The sequence below is a fragment of the Ptychodera flava genome, chromosome 2, assembly GCF_041260155.1.
Source record: "Ptychodera flava strain L36383 chromosome 2, AS_Pfla_20210202, whole genome shotgun sequence".
Taxonomy (NCBI): Eukaryota; Metazoa; Hemichordata; class Enteropneusta; family Ptychoderidae; genus Ptychodera; species Ptychodera flava.
Genome location: NC_091929.1, coordinates 50,595,113 through 50,613,916, shown reverse-complemented (window position 1 = coordinate 50,613,916; position 18,804 = coordinate 50,595,113). Strand labels below are relative to the sequence as shown.

General features: G+C 37.5%; 1 long non-coding RNA gene across 6 annotated transcripts in view; it reads right to left on the bottom strand.

Moving 5' to 3' along the window:
• LOC139123281 (uncharacterized) overlaps positions 1 to 18,804 on the bottom strand; it is a 417,909-nt gene that overhangs the window by 38,446 nt on the left and 360,659 nt on the right. For all 6 annotated transcript variants that reach the window (XR_011549635.1, XR_011549629.1, XR_011549631.1 and 3 more), the window contains one exon: positions 5,997 to 6,098. This is a non-coding gene — a long non-coding RNA (uncharacterized lncRNA). The remainder of the gene's footprint in view (positions 1 to 5,996; positions 6,099 to 18,804) is intronic.

Below are 18,804 nucleotides of genomic sequence, written 5' to 3'. Positions count from 1 at the left end.
AAACATCTGTGTCGAGTGTTTTCCAGAACAGACTTTCGCTTGCTGTTGACTTCATTACCTGAGTATATACGTTTGTTCAAGTACTGTATCCTGTAATGTTAGTCGCTGATACCGAGAAGTCAGTTTGCTGTCATTTCAAAGGAAGATTTGCCGTGTATCTGAACACTAAAGCCATCGAGTACCAGCAGTTGGAAGCCTATACGAGTGATGTTGTGTTTGTTCATGACTGTATAGCATCGTTGAATTATCTGCTTGGAACTCTGTCAACAGGTTTATGTAGTCTTTTGATGTTGACTCACACTAAATGCCTGTTATCAGTTTAGATATTTTCTTTTGAAAAGTGTGTCGAGTTGAACAATATTGTATGCTTATACAGAAAGTTTCATGTATTGAACTCAGCGATACTGTAATACATTTTTCTTGGTAATAATTAATTTGATATATCATTAATTTTACCATTTGCTTCAGTGTTTTATTTTATGTTTAGTATACAGCAACACCTACGCGAGCAAAAGCCCCTACGACCATGCACAAGTCAGAAAGCTCACAGTCCCAGTATAAAATTTAATTATGAAACATCATGATAGTAGTTTGCTTGTACGTATGGCTTACACAAAGCACTTGGGCTGGATATGCCCCGGGCAGTTTTCTTTTAGGCTTGTAGTTCAGTAGCTGGACTTGCAACTTTCGCTAAAAGCAGCCCTTCTCAAAGTGGTATTCGCAGAAAACTTTATTTCTGCTCGACTTAAACATCGACACCGAATGCTTGGCCCCTATATTTTGTAGCCATTCTATTCACTGTAAGTGGAAAAGCTTACAGCTGCACATGTCGACGGCTTTAATGACCAAGTTTACGACGTCACTTCCGGTATTTTACTACACCGCTGTTTGTTAGCCAGTGAGTGAAAGTGAATAAAATCGACTCGAAAGTCTTTCAATGACCATATCAGTTTAATATTCCAAAATTAATTTTCAGGGTAAATTTCCCCTTTAACTTGAAACTCCGTTGTAACCGTATGGCCCAAATTTGCAGAGCAACTCACAATCTAACCCCTGACTACATAACCAGTATGTTCAATAATTATATCCCTCCCAGATCACTTCGTTCTTCCAATCAGAACCTCCTTAAAGTTCCCAAAGCACGTACACTTCTTTATCAGAACACCTTGTCAGTTGCGGGTGTGGATGAATATAACAATCTCCCCAAATCAATGAGGGACTCCGAGTCACTGACTAGTTTTAAGAAATCTTGTAACAACTTTTTGTATAATACTTACTTGTCAGATGCCTTTTCGTAGTATTTTTTATATTTGTATTTCTGCGTTTTTGTGTCAATGTTTGTGCTGTAAAGTTTTTTTGACTTTCTTTTGTCTATTCGACCTACACGAAAAGAGGTGTTTCACCTATGGTGTTATCGAGTTTAAATAAAGATTAATAATGATAATAATAATAATTATAATAAGATCTTCAGCAGAAACACAATTAAAGTGAGTTATCGCTGTATGAAGAATATGGCAAGTATAATTAAATCGCATAATAAGAGGGTAATCTCCGGAGAACAGCGTTAGGACCAACCAGCTGATTGTAATTGCAGGGTTAAGTCGGCATGCCCCTTGAAGGATAACTGTCAAGTCAAAGGCGTGGTGTACAAGGCCAAAGTTTCAACGGAGGACAACGGAGAGAGGGTTTCTATCGGCCTCACTGATAGCACCTTCAAGGCGCACTACACTAATCACATGAAATCGCTCCGTAACGAGAGATACAAAACGACACCGTATTGTCAAAATTTGTATGGAACTTAAGAAATAAGGGCCAAGACTTTGACATTTCATGGTCAATCATTGATAAAGCATTGAGCTACTCTAACATGAACAAGCGATGCAATCTTTGTATATCAGAAAAGCTGCACATTATCAATGCTGACAAATGTACACTGTTAAACAAACGCTCTGATTGGTTTAAAAATGTCGCCACCAAAAGAAATATTATTTATCGAATTTTAACACCACCTACAAATAGAATGGTTCGTCCCAATCATAATATGTAATAGTGTCGAGCTAGTAATCCTTTCACTCTATCTGAGGATTGCAAGATGCATGAAACTTAAGTAATAGATTTCATTACTTTGTACTTGAAGTTATCTGTTTAATTATTTATAACGCTCTGCTTTTGCATTGAGCACTGTAATTTCCCACGAGGACATCTGTATACTTCGATATATATATATATATATATATATATATATATATATATATATATATATATATATATATATATATATTCATAAAGGTGATAAAAAGGATGAAAACTGCGGCTAAATTTGGTGATAAGTTAAATTAAGCCTCCTGCGTCGGGCAATGTTCTCAGCACTGCCTTGCATCTATTTTGCTTCACCCGATATCTCATTCACACCTCTGCCTTGGCAATGGCATTGTCGTGTTAATTGCTCAAGCTTTAAAAGAGCGAAAATCGACGGTATTCTACTCAATGCAATGCGATTTTTCACTGTTTAATATACAAGGTACGGACTTTACGAATAAAGAGACAATGGTAGATATGTAAAAAAACTGAACTTGAAAGGGTAGTACAGTTTCATCAGTTATCTGATTGGATGTTAGGCAGGTCAATCAGATATTGGCAAAATGAAAAGATATATAGCCCGACACTCTAAAACCCACTTGGGAGAAACTCACTGGCATTTCGTCCCAGGAACGAAATAAGTTACAGTTGCCTAGATAGATGTTGATGATAATTTCATCAATATGACACAAGGTAATTGAAATCGCACAACCTAGGTCAATATAAACATCGCTAATGTTCAATCGCCATACTACGATCTTCCAATATTTCCCGCATTCTTTGGCAAAGTTGTAAAATTATTCAGATACGTCACGAGTTTTTGCATCTGGTTGACTAGTCACTACACTGGAGGGACTGATTTGACGTTTATGAAATGACAACCCGAGGAACAGATTTGTATTCATAGACACATGGTGACAAACTGAGCTCTTCCTGTCACGTTGCCTATGAGTTAGTGGCAATTCACGAAATTTCAAAGTTAACTGTATCTATTTGCTAAATACTGAATTGCATGGAAATAATAATAGACTTTTTGACCTTCCTTGGAGTTATAAGTTGAAAAAATCAAATCGGATACTTTTGAACTTTCTTGCCAGGACTGACACGCGACAAGTTTATCAATGTTAGGGGACGTTACTTTTGGTTACGATGAGAAACTGGAGTAAATTTCACCACCAAGGGACTGGACATAAATTACACGGGGGGTGGGGTAAGGGGGGCGGTGTTTTTCGAAACACCGCTGCATCAAAAATAGCGACCCTTCAAAAGTTCATGCACAAAAATTAGCGACCCTCCCCCTAATCAGTGCATGAAAATAAATGACCCTCCCCTGTTACTCAATACCCCCAAACAAACCCGCAATGTGTTCCCCCCTTCTGACTTGCTATACTTTTGAAATCCCCCTCCAAAAGGAAGGAAAATGTGGTTGATATAACGCTTTGTCCAAAAAATTTCAAATCATATGTGTGTGATAATTCATGTAAATGTACTTTGCTTGAAGTGGCAGGTAAAAAGTGCATGCGTGTACAAAAATGTAATTTTTAGATTTCATCGATAATGTTGATTCACTATACATGGTAGTTGACTATAAGAAAACTATGAACGTGTATTTTCCAATATAAAACTAGCAATATCTGTTCATCTATAGATGTTTAGTAACTGATGTAAATATACTTGATTAGCATGGGTTGTTTTCAAGTGCACATGTGAACAAAATATTTGATTTTGGAATTTCGCTCAAAATGTTGATCCACTGTACATGGAGTCTATGACAAAACTGTAAAAATTATTTCACATTAATAATATGTACTTTTTATGAATATATGGACCATGGATAATTGACATAATTGTACTTGATTAGAAGAGGGTGGTAACACGTCCATCTGTGTACAAGAACTTTGTTTTTAAAATTTCGCATAAAAAAGTTGATCCATTATACATTGTAGTCTATGACAAAAACTAAAAATATTGTTTTAAAATACAAAACTTGGCAAATCTGTCTATTTATGTACACTTGATCATTGGTATAAATGTGGATGATTAGACTAGAGTGGTTTCAAGTCAATGGTTGTGCAAGAAATTTCATTTTGGCATATCACTGAAATGTTGATTCAATATATATGTCAGTCTATGATGTAAATATGAATATTTTTTCCAATACAAAACTAGGTAAATCTGTACAATTATGTTCACTTGATTATTGTTATTAATGTTCATGAGTAGACTAGAGTGGTTTCAAGTCAATGGTTGTGCATGAAATTTGATTTTGGAATTTCACTGAAATGTTGATTCTTTATGTATGGCAGTCTATGATGACACTATGGATATTTTTTCCAATACAAAACCAGGTAAATTTGTGCATATATGTACACTTAATTATTATTATTAATGTTAATGATTAGACTACAGTGGTTTCAAGTCTAGTGTTATGCAAGAAATTTGATTTGGAATATCACTGAAATGTCGATTCATTATGCATAGCAGTCTATGACGAAACTATGAATATTTTTTTCCAATACAAAACTAGGTAAATCTGTGCATTTGTGTACACTTAATTATTAGTATTAATGTTAATGATTATACTAGAGTGGTTTCAAGTCTAGTGTTGTGCAAGAAATTTGATTTTGGAATTTCACTGAATTGTCGATTCACTATGCATAGCAGTCTATGATGAAACTATGAATATTTTTTTTCCTATACAAAACTAGGTAAATTTGTGCATTTATATACACTTAATTATTAGTATTAATCCTAATGATCAGACTACAGTGGTTTCAAGTCCATGGTTGTGCAAAAATTTGATTTTGGAATTTCATCGAAATGTTGATTCACTATGCATTGTAGGCTATCAGGAAACTACAAATAACTCATAGTTATCTTATCCTAAATTGTTATTCAAAAGTTGTTCGACCTGAAGCTTTCAGTTGTTATTGATGACATTTTGCACTATTCTGAATAGTTTGTATTCTGTCAATGTCCTCAAAAAATAAAAAATGTACATACAGCGACATGAACATTTGACACCGACCTATACCCAATGTATTGCCAATGGGAGAATGATATCAAATAAGTGATCTCCCAAATTGTTATTGAAAAAGTCATTATAGGGGACAGTTATGCACAATAGAGGAGTTGGATAAGTAGAAATCATGACAACTTAAATCAATGTGGCTGCTTGGATCATCAATACATTGTTTATTATACCCTTAAACTTGCGCCCGAAGGGCGCGCCGAAAATGGAAATGGCAGAAAATGAAAGTGCCAGGAGGTATTTTTTTCTTTTTTCAGTATTCCATATTCTTCAATACGTGCACATACAATTTCAGCTTTGGTGCATAAAAAGGTGACCCTCCCCCTTAGGCATACACAAATTTTATGACCCTTCAAAAATGCTTGCATGAAAAATGGTGACCCACCCCAAAAAAACACCCCCCCTGTAATTTGTGTCCAGTCCCTAAGCGCGCTTTTTCTCGCAGCCATAAAATGAACAACCCTTGATTATGGTCGATGGAGAAATGGTACCGAGTGAGGTGCTTCCGCGTATGGACATTATATAAACAGAATCCATCGCAATTAGCAGTTATTTTCAAGGAGAGCTTTAGAGGTGAGAACTACTCAGAGAAACCTCCTTGTGGACATTGGAAAGGCGAAAAAGTCGACCGACCGGGCTTTAGGGAACACATCCATCTGCAAACTTTTATTTGTTTAAACTATCTTAACCGTGCAACTGTCAATGTGAAATTCGGCAAGATTCATTTTGAGTATTGTTTTTTTTGCAAGAATCGACACTTTAATCTTTAACTTATATTCGAAGTGTTTAGGCGTTCGGCCTGTTCATAACATTATTTTAGTCAATAATATGTGTTTTCCAATTACTATTATATGCACATTAACACACCAATATACGTATATCTTACCTTCAATATTAGCCGATGAAGTGTAGAAATTAACAAATTGTTCATATTTACTGCAAAAGCAGACCTCTCTACGTATGTAACCGGCCGGTTCTTCAGTGAAAGCTAGAGGAAAATTGTACAATGCCGTACGATTATTAGTAAATGGATCACTAGAAATATTGTATCAAACCAAATAGTTAGTACATATTTCATAATGTTCCGTAAAAGAACAATACATCAAATGATATAAACCACAAGTAAAGCCGAAGCAGATTGCGTGAGTAAATCTTTGCCCAATGATTGGCGATATTTTTAGCCAAAGTCATAACTAGTTACTGTACGTTAAATATTCTGATAAGAGACAATGTAAAAGGTTAACAAACCACATGACACCTTGAAGTAAATGACAGGTTATCAAGTAGTCTAATTCTATGCGGTTTAGTGAGACGGCCTATACATAAGAAGTTCGTTTGAGAAAAGTAATTGTGAGTAACGTAAACGAGCCCCCATATATGATGTTGTTTCAATGATATTTCGATCAATACATTTTCGTGTAATCGACGGCTGTTTGTTCAGTCGTTGTTTAGGGATGTAAACGAAGAAATTCCACTTTAACTATACTTACTAGTTCCTTTATCACAGACTCTGTCGGTGTACATGAGTAGTATTGCTAACGGACAAACTGGGATTTTGAAATGGAATGCAATGTATTTTAAATGGTTTTGTTCCAAAGATATAGATTATTTTTATCTATTTATTTATTCACATTAAATGATAAACCATTTACAAACATCAGTTGAGTGAAAGTTTTTCAATTGGACAATTATCTTCCATTGGGTCCTTAAAACTCATTAAAGTGCTGCACCAGATCAGAAAAACTAAAAAAAGTATGGAAAAATTGTGACATAAAATAAAGAGAAGAAAGAAATAAAATAATGATTATAAACAGTTATTTGTCTACATTATCTCTCATAAAATGCTTCAGGTCGGTTTTAAAACTGGCAAGACTTTGGCTACATCGAAGATTCGCTGCCAAGACATTCAAAATCCTAAAAGCACGCATAACAAAGATCTCTGACCAGATTCGTTTCAAAACTTGAGTTTGCAATTTGCGCATAGAAGAGGCACATGTACGGTAAGTATGGACATCCACTTGCGGAACAAACTGGTCAGCAATATAAGCTTTCGTTGGAATTGAATTTTCGAAATATCCAAAGACTTGTAAAATAAAAATTAATGTCAATGACACTTTCCTCATATTTGGTTACATGTGGCAAGCCAGAATAGTTATATATTACACAAAGTACACAATATTTAATAGCTTCTATGGACCTTAGCCTGTGATATTCATAGTCAAGTGCATTTGAACAAATTTAACAAATCTAACATACCAAAATAAAGGGATCCTCTTCTAATATTGTATTGCACAAAATATGTTTATACAATAATTGGTCTCTCAACGGTCTACGGTTGCATAATCGAAGCGTAAAGTGAATTCTAATTTACTCAGCCTATAAAGTACGTTCAGTATTTAATGAAGATCAACACTAGCCTTACATTGTTCTGTTTTTGTCTGTATTTTCCTTTTGTAGTCATCTTCAACCTGATGAAGTCCTACTTTTAGGACGAAACGTTGTGTCAAAATTACCAACAGAATAAACAGAAAATATACAACCAGATCAGTAGACGTGTGCAAATTTATTCATCCGCTATTACCAAACCACGCTACGAACAACACTGGGAGCTATCTGTACATCGCAAGTTTACTTATATATATATATATATATATATATATATATATATATAATATATATTATATATATATATATATTATATATATATATATAATATATTATATATATATATTATTAGTCAATCGGAAGATGTTCCTGGCCAGATGTTTCGCCCAGTCTTTGCTGCAACCACTTCCTGAAGGGGCCATCATATTCTGTATGCATGTACGCGCATTATATCCAAGCATGTTCAGAAAAGAGGGCATGATAGCATGTAAACAGGCATTAGACTGAATAAACAGAAAATACCCCCAACTGAAGATATTATGGAAGCCATTGACATAGTACTTGTTGGCAATAATCATTTTGAATTCGCCGAGCAACACTACATTCAAACTGAAGGCATAGCTATCGGTTCAAAACTAGGTATGAATTATGCCTGCACATATATAGGCACGTGGGAAAACGACGTGCTATGCAAATGTACAAAGAAGCCCGTACACTGGTTTAGATATGTCGACGATGTATGGGGAATTTGGACACATTCTGAACAAGAACTAAAAGATTTCGGCAAACAAGCAAACTCAATTAATCCAAATATCAAATAGAACTCCGCTATTCAACTGAAACACTGGAATTTCTCAACGTAAATACAAGTATCCAAAACGGACGAATACGTAATAGCGTCTCTAGCAAACCAACACACAAACATTTCTATCTACACGCGGAATCCGACCATCACAAAAGTTTGAAAAAATCTATACCGTACGGCCTGGCAACTATCGCAAGAACAATATAAACACACCTGAAGAGTAGAAGGACCAGAGAGACCATTTAAAATACCACATGAAAAGAGGGGATACAAAATCAGACACATAGAACAACAACTGAAAAAGTCGACCAGATCAACAGACAAGATCTGCTCTACAGACGAAAAGACAACACCAATAGACGACACAATGAAATAATGTTTTACCCGCTTTCACACACCAATGCACTTCCAAATGTATCGCAAATCTTGAGAAAACATCTGAACACACTTCACAAATCCGAAAGATGCAATCAGCATTCCCGCAACCACCAATGATTGCATGGAAAAATGGACAAAACCTCGAATCGATACTGATCCACAAGAAGCACGCCACACTATTCAACAAACAAAAGCCAGGATCATACAAATGCCAAGCTACAAGATGCGCTATCTGCAAACACATGAAAACAACAGTCACTTTCCGAGGACCAAATGACACCAGTTTCAAATTACAGGACACATAAATTGCAAATCAACAAGCTTGGTATATGGAATCTATTGTGAACAATGCAGACACATAGTGTATGTGGGCGAAACTGGAGACACAATATACACTCGCATGCAAACTTATCTATGTACAATACGCGCAAAAAGCAAACAGGATCCGGTACAAGTTCATTTTAATTCATCAAATCACCAAATAGCCGACTTCAAAATAATTAGACTCGAAAACACATGGAACAGTAAGTAGTATAGACTAACACGAGAAACATGGTAATAATGGTATCAACCGAAGATAATAGAGAATTTAGATCATGTGACATCACATGACAGGTCAGCAGAGTAATGAAATGGACAGGGTCTACTGAAGAAGCCCAGCAAAGACTAGGCGAAACATCTTGGCCAGGAACATATATATATATATATATATATATATATATATATATATATATATATATATATATATATATATATATATATATATATATATATATATATATATATATATATATATATATGTATATATGTTTTATTAAATGCAAAGGATCCTGTAGCAACAGATATGTATATCTGGACAAATCCGCTGTAATCAAATTTCAAAGCATCAAAGTAGGGATTTGAATAGAATTCTAGAACACACTGCTTGACCTAGACAGACGAACGATTCAATAGACATATGAAAAATCGTCCATAGTACGAATACATAATTAATGTTCTTTGATTAATTACTAATACGCAGTTATATATCTAATGTATCTAATGTGGAATGCGAAATTTGAGATGCTGGTTTAAGGTAATTACGGCATTGCAATGGGTCTGTTAGAGCCAGAAAACAGTCCCAAAGGAAATGACTTTCATTTTGTAGCTGGTCCGATTACGTTGTTAAATAACAACAAATGATTGTCATGATCACATTTATATGCAGAGCAAAGTATTGCCACGACTCGCCTGTGTAACTTTTGTTGCAATACGAAAGACTAAAATAATCGCTATCATACCAATCCATAATCCAATAACATTAGGTCAAAATTTGTAAGCAATAGTTGTAAACATAGACACAAAACAGCACAGAACAGACAGTAAATAGACGGTACACAAACAAAGACAATTCATGAAAGAAAGATATATGGACTTCTGGCCAAAAGACCAAGAGGTGATGTCAGGTGTTTCAAAAATAGTAAGCGCATCCTGCCCCACATGTGGCACCCGCCATATATCAATCTGTAAGTCAGATAGGTAGTGGTCACTAACTAAGGCCCCATGTCACCGATGCCATCAGTGATCATTTGTTGAAGAGAGATATTGTATTTATCTACCAGCTTGCGATACCTGCCAAAAAAGCGTTTGAATTTAGAGACAAGACTTGCTCAGTGTGTAACCTTGATTTAACAGTTTGTAAGAGAGATGGCCATGTCTCTCTACAAAATCACCATATGAACTGCATGCTCTTGCATATCGAATAAGCTGGGAAATGTATACCCATAAGCAGGTGAGAGTGGAATATTACTGATGAGGTGTGGAAAATTGATTATACTAAAGTTGAAATCATCTCTCTTGTCATATAGCCTAGTAGAAAGGTGACCATTAGAGTCAAATTCAAGTAAAATGTCCAGAATAGGAAGCAGAAGAGGCCGTTTCTGTAGTTTCTTTAATCTCCAATTCTGGAGGATAAATCATAGCGAGATATTTACTGAATTCAGAGTTATTCAATGAAATAACATCGTCTATGTATCTAAATGTAAGGTGGAATGTACGAGCTACAGAGACCTTTTCTGCTTGATAAGGTTCTGGATAAATTCTGCCTCGTATGAGAACAGAAATAAGTCGGCAAGTAAGGGAGCATAGTTAGTGCCCATGGGAATTCCTATACACTGTTGGAATTGGAAAATGTGTCCTCCAAATTCAACAAATATGTTGTCAATGAGGAAATCAAGCATACTGATAATGTCTTTCTCGGTATAAAACACTTTAGCGTTAGTAATATTTTTAACAAAATATGTAGATTATACCCCAATACCATATATTTGTAACCGTTTTTGTAGAAAAATGCTTGGTTGATGATGTTTTTCAAGCGTTCTTTCAATTTATCATGTGGTATTGTGGTATACAATGTGGAAAAATCGAAAGTTTCAATAGATGTTATTTTTGAAACAGATCTTGATTTCAAATTTTCCAAGAGTTCCTTCGAATTTTTTAATATCCACATTTGATTTACACCACTCCGAGAAAAGACAACATCACAGTATGCTTGAAGTCGCTATTTAACAGTACAAAGAACAGCAGTCAGTATCTTCGATAACTCTGTTGTTGAACATTTTGAAGATCCTGCGATAAACCTAGCTTTGTAAGGTGTTTTGTGGAGCTTTGGTATCCAGTATAAGCTAGGCAACTTATTATGGTCATCCTTTGTTGTAATATTAAAATTATCCATGAATGACTTATGGTTTGCCAAAATTTCAGATTTGTTGAACATTGATTGTCTGTAAGTGGAGTTGGTGGAGGTCTTAGTTACACCAAGTTCGTCTATAAGACATTCAAAATAATACTTCTTACAGACAAATACAATGTTATTGGCAGCTTTATCAGCAGGGACGACAACATATTTGTCATGGATATCATTCAAACACTAAACAACATTAGGATCTTTAAATACAGAATAGGGTCTTCTGCAAACATGTGATCTTAGTCGACCAATACGGCCACGCACTATTTTCCTCACAGATTTGACCCATTCTGACAGTGTGTCCAGCTCTACATTCTCCCTTTTAGCCCATTTCCTGGCATATTCTTCAACAGAGTCCATAATGATCTTAAAATTATGGTTCCAGTTGATCCTGCGAGGTTCTCTGAACTTGGGTCCACAAGATAATATCTTACGAAGGTGGTGATGTTCAACCAAGTTCAGATCACCAGTGATGACATGGCCAAATGGAGTATATTTGAAGGGAGATGTAGAGCAGTCACATGATGCTGGTGTTTGAAGGAATTCATCAATTTTTAAGTGCCGCAATGCCTTATTGTAATTGAATATTTTATTGGAGATTGTCTTGGTGTATTGATATGGCAGAATATGTAAAGACTGGTTCTTAAAGTATACAGGTATAGTTGATGTAACATATTTGTTGTGAAGTGTAATATAACCGAGGTTACGTTGGTATTGTCGATTATGTGGTAGCGTGTCAGGGCCGGCAAGGCTGTATTCCAATGATGAAGGGATGTAAAGACGACTGGAAACAGCGAGTACTATATAATCTAAGATGCTACTTTATTACACTAAGCTCTAAGCTACGTACATAGAGTAATGGTAAGCTGGAGACTGACTTGAGTACACGTGGGCAAGAGAGATATGCATGCCCTCATGAATAGTAATGACAGCTCATGAATAATAATCACATGACACTACGTCACATTCCTCCCTCCTTATTTTGATGGAGACAGGGAGTCTACATCACTAGTACGGCAAAATAATTCAGAAAATCAGCAAAAATCAAAATGAAATAATACAATGCTAATACTACTGAATCTAAAGGAAAGTACATGACAAAAAAAACAACTACTGACTAAGTCGGGTACAGCAACCTGGGCAAACACCATTACTATAAGGGTTGAAAATTCAACATGCATTTTTCGAAAACAGTGTATATCAGGTCACTACAGCCCTTTCACTACATCATTCATGCACCTTCACACACTACCGTACATCCAAGCTCCACATTCGCGACAATGCGTCTGCATTTGTATTTTCGCTGCCCTTCTTGTACTCAATCTTAAATTGATGCTCTTGCAGTATTAAACTCCATCGCAACAACCTACAATTTTTACTACACATTTTGTCTAACCAAACCAATGGATTGTGATCTGTTTGAACTGTAAACTCTCTCCCGTACAAGTAAGGATTCAAAGCTTCCACAGCCCAAACAATGGCTAAACACTCTCTTTCTATAGTTGGGTAATTTCTCTCCCTGGGAAGGAGTTTTTGGCTAATATACTGAACCGGATGTTCCTCTCCCTTGTCATCATATTGACACAAAACCGCACCAATACCATGGTCAGACGCATCTCTCTGCACCACAAACAGCTTATTATATCAGGAACCGCCAGAACTGGTGATGATGCTAAAGCGTCTTTCAGCTTCTGGAAAGCATCTACACAGCTCTGAGTCCATTGAACATTGGCTGGGCTATTTTTGCATGTCAGCTCAGTCAATGGGGTCGCAATGTCAGAGAAATTTGGGATAAACTTCCTGTAGTATCCTGCAATCCTAAAAATGATCTGACTCACGCTTTGTCACTGGTGTTGGGTAATTGACAACAGCATTAACCTTATCTGCCATAGATTTATTTTTCCACTTCCAGCACCGTAACCAATGAAAGAAACTTCACTGCCACCAAGATAGCACTTCGTTGGTCTAGCAGTTAGTTTACAACTACATAACCATTCAAATATGCTACGCAGGTGTTTAACATGATCTTCCCATGAATGATCATGCGGACCCAAGTCATCCATATATGCTTTTTCTCTGGGCTGATTAAACGTCTTATCCATTAACCTCCGAAAAGTTGCTGGCGTATCTTTCATCCCAAATGGCATAACAGTAAACTCATACAGTCCAAAAGGAGTGATAAAGGCGGACTTCTCCCGAGCACGTTTGCTCAAGGGAATTTGCCAATATCCCTTTGTGAGATCGATCGTCGATATATAATTCGATCCGCCGATTTCCTCAATCAATTCATCTGGTCTAGGCATCGGATATGCGTCAGATACCGTAACCTTATTCAGTCTTCTATAGTCCACGCAGAATCGAATTCCGCCCTGTTTTTTCTTGACTAAAACAAGAGGCGAGGCATAGGGACTCTTTGATTCAGTGATAATTCCAGCTTTCAGCATTTTCTGCAGTTCCTCTTTAACTGTCTGTTTAGCTGCCTGTGGTAGACGATATGGTTTCTGACAAATTGGCGTTTCGTCAGTAGTTATCACATCGTGTTCTACCTGATCAGTACAACCGGGTACATCAGTTAAAACATCACTGTACTCTTGCAGTAAGCGTAACAGTTCCGCACGCTGATCCGCAGTTACCGAATCCGCAATTACTACATCTCTCCAAGTCTCTGTGCTCTGATCCTCTGGTGTGTAGTACATAGAGTTCTCTATGTCCTTGTTGCACACAGCATCAACAGTGTCAACAAAATACACCGGTTTATTTCTCTCTTTCCATGCTCTCAGCATGTTGATATGATAAACCCGCTTTGGTTTTCTACGGCCACCTCGCTAATTTCGTAATCAACGTTCGAGACTTTCCTCACCACAGTGAATGGTCCTTGCCACTGAGCACTCAACTTATACATGGAGGAAGCTAAATACGAGTACTTAATTGCCATTCTTAAAATAACATTTCTTTGCTAACCTAACATACCACCTTTTTTGTCGAGCCTGAGTTTTTTCCATGTTCTTCTTGACAAATTTTCTCATGTTACCAAGTCTTTCCCGCATCGTTATTATGTATTGCGCCAGGTTTTCCCCTATGAACTTCTCTCATCCCGCTGGTCCTTTATCACAGCGAGTGATCCCCTTATATTTCGAATACACATTAACTCGGAAGATGAGAAACTAGTACTTGCCTGTGGTACTTCTCTATATGCAAAAAGAAGGTACGGAAAATATCGGTCTCACTCTTCAGGTCTTCCGCTACAAAACATTGTAACATGGCCTTGAGCGTTCCGTTAAAACGTTCCGTTAAAACGTTCCGTTAATCCATTGCACTGTGCGTGATATGGGGACGTTCGAATTTTTGAGATCTTCAACTTCGCACACATATCAGTTATAAGGCGTGACATGAAGTTTGTACTCTGATCTGTCAAAATTCACCAGTAGTCCCATCCGACTGAAAACTTAGATCAACGCTGTTGCAACAGTCTCGGCTTCCTGGTCTGGCATAGCCAAAGCCTCTGGATACCGAGTTGCATAATCCATGATGACTAAAATAAACTTATTTTTGCATTGAGTTCTTTTCAAGGGACCCACGATATCCATTGCAATCACTCAAACGGTATATTTATAATAGGCATCGAAACAAGAGGCGCTTTCTCAGACGCTCTCCGTCTTGCAGATTTTTGACATGGACTACAAGTCCTGCAGTATTCTGCAACATCCTTAAAAATACCAGGCCAGTAATAATGTTGCAACCTTTGTTTAGTCTTTTCAATGCCAAGGTGTCCTGACAGAGGTATGTCATGTAACACTCTTAACAATGCATTGCGACATTCCGCCGGTACTACAATTTGCCTAACTTCACGCACCTTATGTGAAGAAATCCACTTACGATACAATAATTTCTCATGCCAGAAAAATCCAGTTTGATTTTCCAATGATTGATTTGCATCTGCATGCTCTCACACGTTTGCAAGAGTAGGATCAGCTCATTGAAGTTCCCTTAAATTATCCCGATCTAACCTTAATATTTCGGCATATTGTTTCTGACATTTTAACCTAGTGGAAATATTTTGACACTTTCGAAGTGACTTCATCACTTTCCTAATCATCACTGTTGTCACTCAGCCTTTAACATTCTCACAAAACGGTTCGTCAAAGGCTGATGCATCATGGGAGGTATCATTTCACTCACTCCCACTGTTTACATCATCCACTTTCCAATCGTTTAAATTGTCCTCATCAAACAATCTAGAGATACCCAGTGAATCATCGTGTTCGTCACGTGACCTAATTACCTCTTGGATTTCATTGACCTCGTCAATGGGTTTTGAAGCACTGTTACTTTCATCAGATAATTCTACTTCCTGATCGAAGTCATCATCACTTTCTTCTGCTTCACTGAGAGTCGGCAATTCCTCAACAGGTATTGCTTTCACGCCAGACGCCATTTCATTTCGCTTAACTATAGCCTCGCGCTCGTCCTGCGCTTTCTTTTGACATCTTGTGACCACTAACGCACGGCGATCCTGCAAGGCAAGCGCGTCCTCACATAGCAGAACGTCCTTAGGTATACCTTTCCATACCCCCATACGCAAAGGTCCAGTGAAAATTTCACTTTCGATGTGGGCTTTGACAACAGGCACCTCGTGCACTGTTTCGTCTGCAAAACTAATATTGCAAGTCTCTCCAGGCAAATAGTTAGATTGTTGTACAAACTCTGGCTTTACCAAGGTTTGACAACAACCCGTGTCCCTCTGTATACTCACTGGTTTACCGTCTAAACACCCAACATAAGTATTTCTCCCAAGTAGATAATCATTACCAAATTCAGCCCAAATATCATAGCCTTTGTCATCCTTACTTCTGACATGGCCAACGACCTTTGTCTTTGCTGAACCTGCATTTTTATCAGACTTTTGTTCGGGACAATTTCTTGCCAAATGACCAGTTTTCCCACAAGTATAACACGCAGCTGAGGGCTTTGACTTCTCACCGCTCTGAGATGAGTTATCAGACTTCTTTCCCTCACCCTTTTGCTGCTTATTCTTATTGTTAAAACTTTTGAAACCCCGTTTCCGCTCAGTCTGATCGCTAGCAGCGCCAGAATGTGCAGATTTATAAGTCTCACCAAGTTTTACCAACTCCTTATAGTTTTCAGGATCTCTTTCCTTCAAATATGTTTGCATTTGCTTGGGCACGCCTTCAACTAATTGCTCCATTATAAATAGTTCACGTACCCGTTCATATTTTCTTCACCACTTAAAGACGGAACCCCACTTGTTTCCATCCAGTGGTCAAAAGTATCGGCAACAATATTACCCCACATACAGAATGTCTCCTCATCTGTATGTTTGCAAGCTCTGAATTTAACTCTGTATGACTCTCTGGTGAGCTCATACTTCCTAAGTATAGCAACTTTGACCTTATCATAATCTAGGGCATCGTCTTCTCTCAACCTAGAATATGCCTCCTGGGCCTTACCTACAAGAGTCGGAGCTAATTTCTTTGGCCAAATCCGCTTAGGCCAACTGTACGTTCGAGCTAGCCTCTCGAATGTATGCAAATGTGTGTCCACATTGTCACCTTCCTTGAACTGAGGGAGCTTAGCAGTCCAATCATTGAACTCACGATCCGTATCATGCGAATTTGCTTTCGCTTGTTGTACATCTAATTCTTTCATTTTCAAATCGTGTTTGCGCTGTTCCCTTTTCCCTTTCTGCCTTAAGTTCAATTTTTACGTTTTGCTTTTTCCAGCTCATATCTTTGTTTTTCTGCATCCAGACGCATGCGTTCTTTCTCTAAATGCTGCGTGTGATTTGCCTGCTCTTGTTTATACAGATTCAATTTGAACTGAAGAATTTCCTTTTGACGCAACAGGTTTTCAGCTAATTCTTTTCCACTTAAACCACTTGTTGCGCATAATCATCAATAGGCTCTTTTTTAATTGTCGGGCCTTGGCTTTCTGTCATACTGGGAAAGCTTACTTCATCCTCTGTATCTGACATACTCATTCATTCACTAGCACGCGGCTATAGTAAGAGATATACACTTACCTGGTCACCCCTAGAATGCAATGGTATCAACCACAAGTGTGTTGACCCCACCCAGTCAGTGTAAATTTCTTAATTGAATGCAACTGAATGATAGTATTTCCCACGGCTTCTTATCTTTGTTTTTCACTACTAATGAAAAGATACACCAGTGCACAATCACAGAAATGCAAATTTCCAGTCGTACGATTTGCACAGGTACTTAGTTAAGGGGCGTTCACCCCAGAAAAACAACCTATCTTTAGATCGTTAAGACTTTGTTTCAATAAGTGTTTATCTTAGTACTTACAGTCTTTTGCGTCAACAGGTGTGTCTTCCCGCGTATACTGAAAGATTAATTAAACACTGAAACAAAAAGATTGTGAAAATTCTCTGCACACAGAAATTTTCAAGAAATTTCAAAGTCATAAAAAAGCAAGTCCGGTTGCTTCATTGACAGTGTCCACGGCAAGGTTCAATTAAGTTCACTTCACACAAAAGTTCTTTTGTCTTCTTTAATTGTCCCCCGTCTTCTGTGAACTTGCTTCTGCTGCTTATGGTTGACTTCTTCACTAGGTTGACAGTGCTCACAACATCCAACTTCTCGTCTCTGTTTATCAGCTACGTCCACACGGCGACGTCTGCACCAGTATTAAGTTGATCAGCAAATTCAGTTCCACTGGAATATCTCAGGTATCGGAGATTCTGCTATGATGGTATGTCCACATACCAATGCATACATAAAAATGACGACAGTCTCCCCTGCAGATAACTTTCCAAAGTTCCGGCAGATATTTAACTTGCTGCTTGTAGCAAAGTCAGGTTACAACAACCATAGAAGCGTTCGTTCCGAGTCTCTCAGCTTTTAGTAGCACACAGTTATTTTTCAAAGTTCAGAGTGTGTCTTACACACGGCTTATAGTGTCTTTAAAGTACTCACGGGTTAAGCTTTGTTACAACCAGGTTTCCTCCAAGTCCGTCTTGAGAATGTGAGTTAGAATCACAACAGCTGGCTCCAATGTGATATAACCGAGGTTACGTTGGTATTGTCGGTTATGTGGTAGCGTGTCGGGGCCGGCAAGGCTGGTATTCCAATGATGAAGGGATGTAAAGACGACTGGAAACAGCGAGTACAATATAATCTAAGATGCTACTTTATTACACTAAGCTCTAAGCTACGTACATAGAGTGATGGTAAGCTGGAGACTGACTTGAGTACACGTGGGCCAAGAGAGATATACATGCCCTCATGAATAGTAATGACAGCTCATGAATAATAATCACATGACACTACGTCACATGAAGTATATTGCTGATATTAATGGCATCAATCCTTTGTTAGTAAATGGAAGATGTATGAAATGACGATGATCATCAGTCATAGG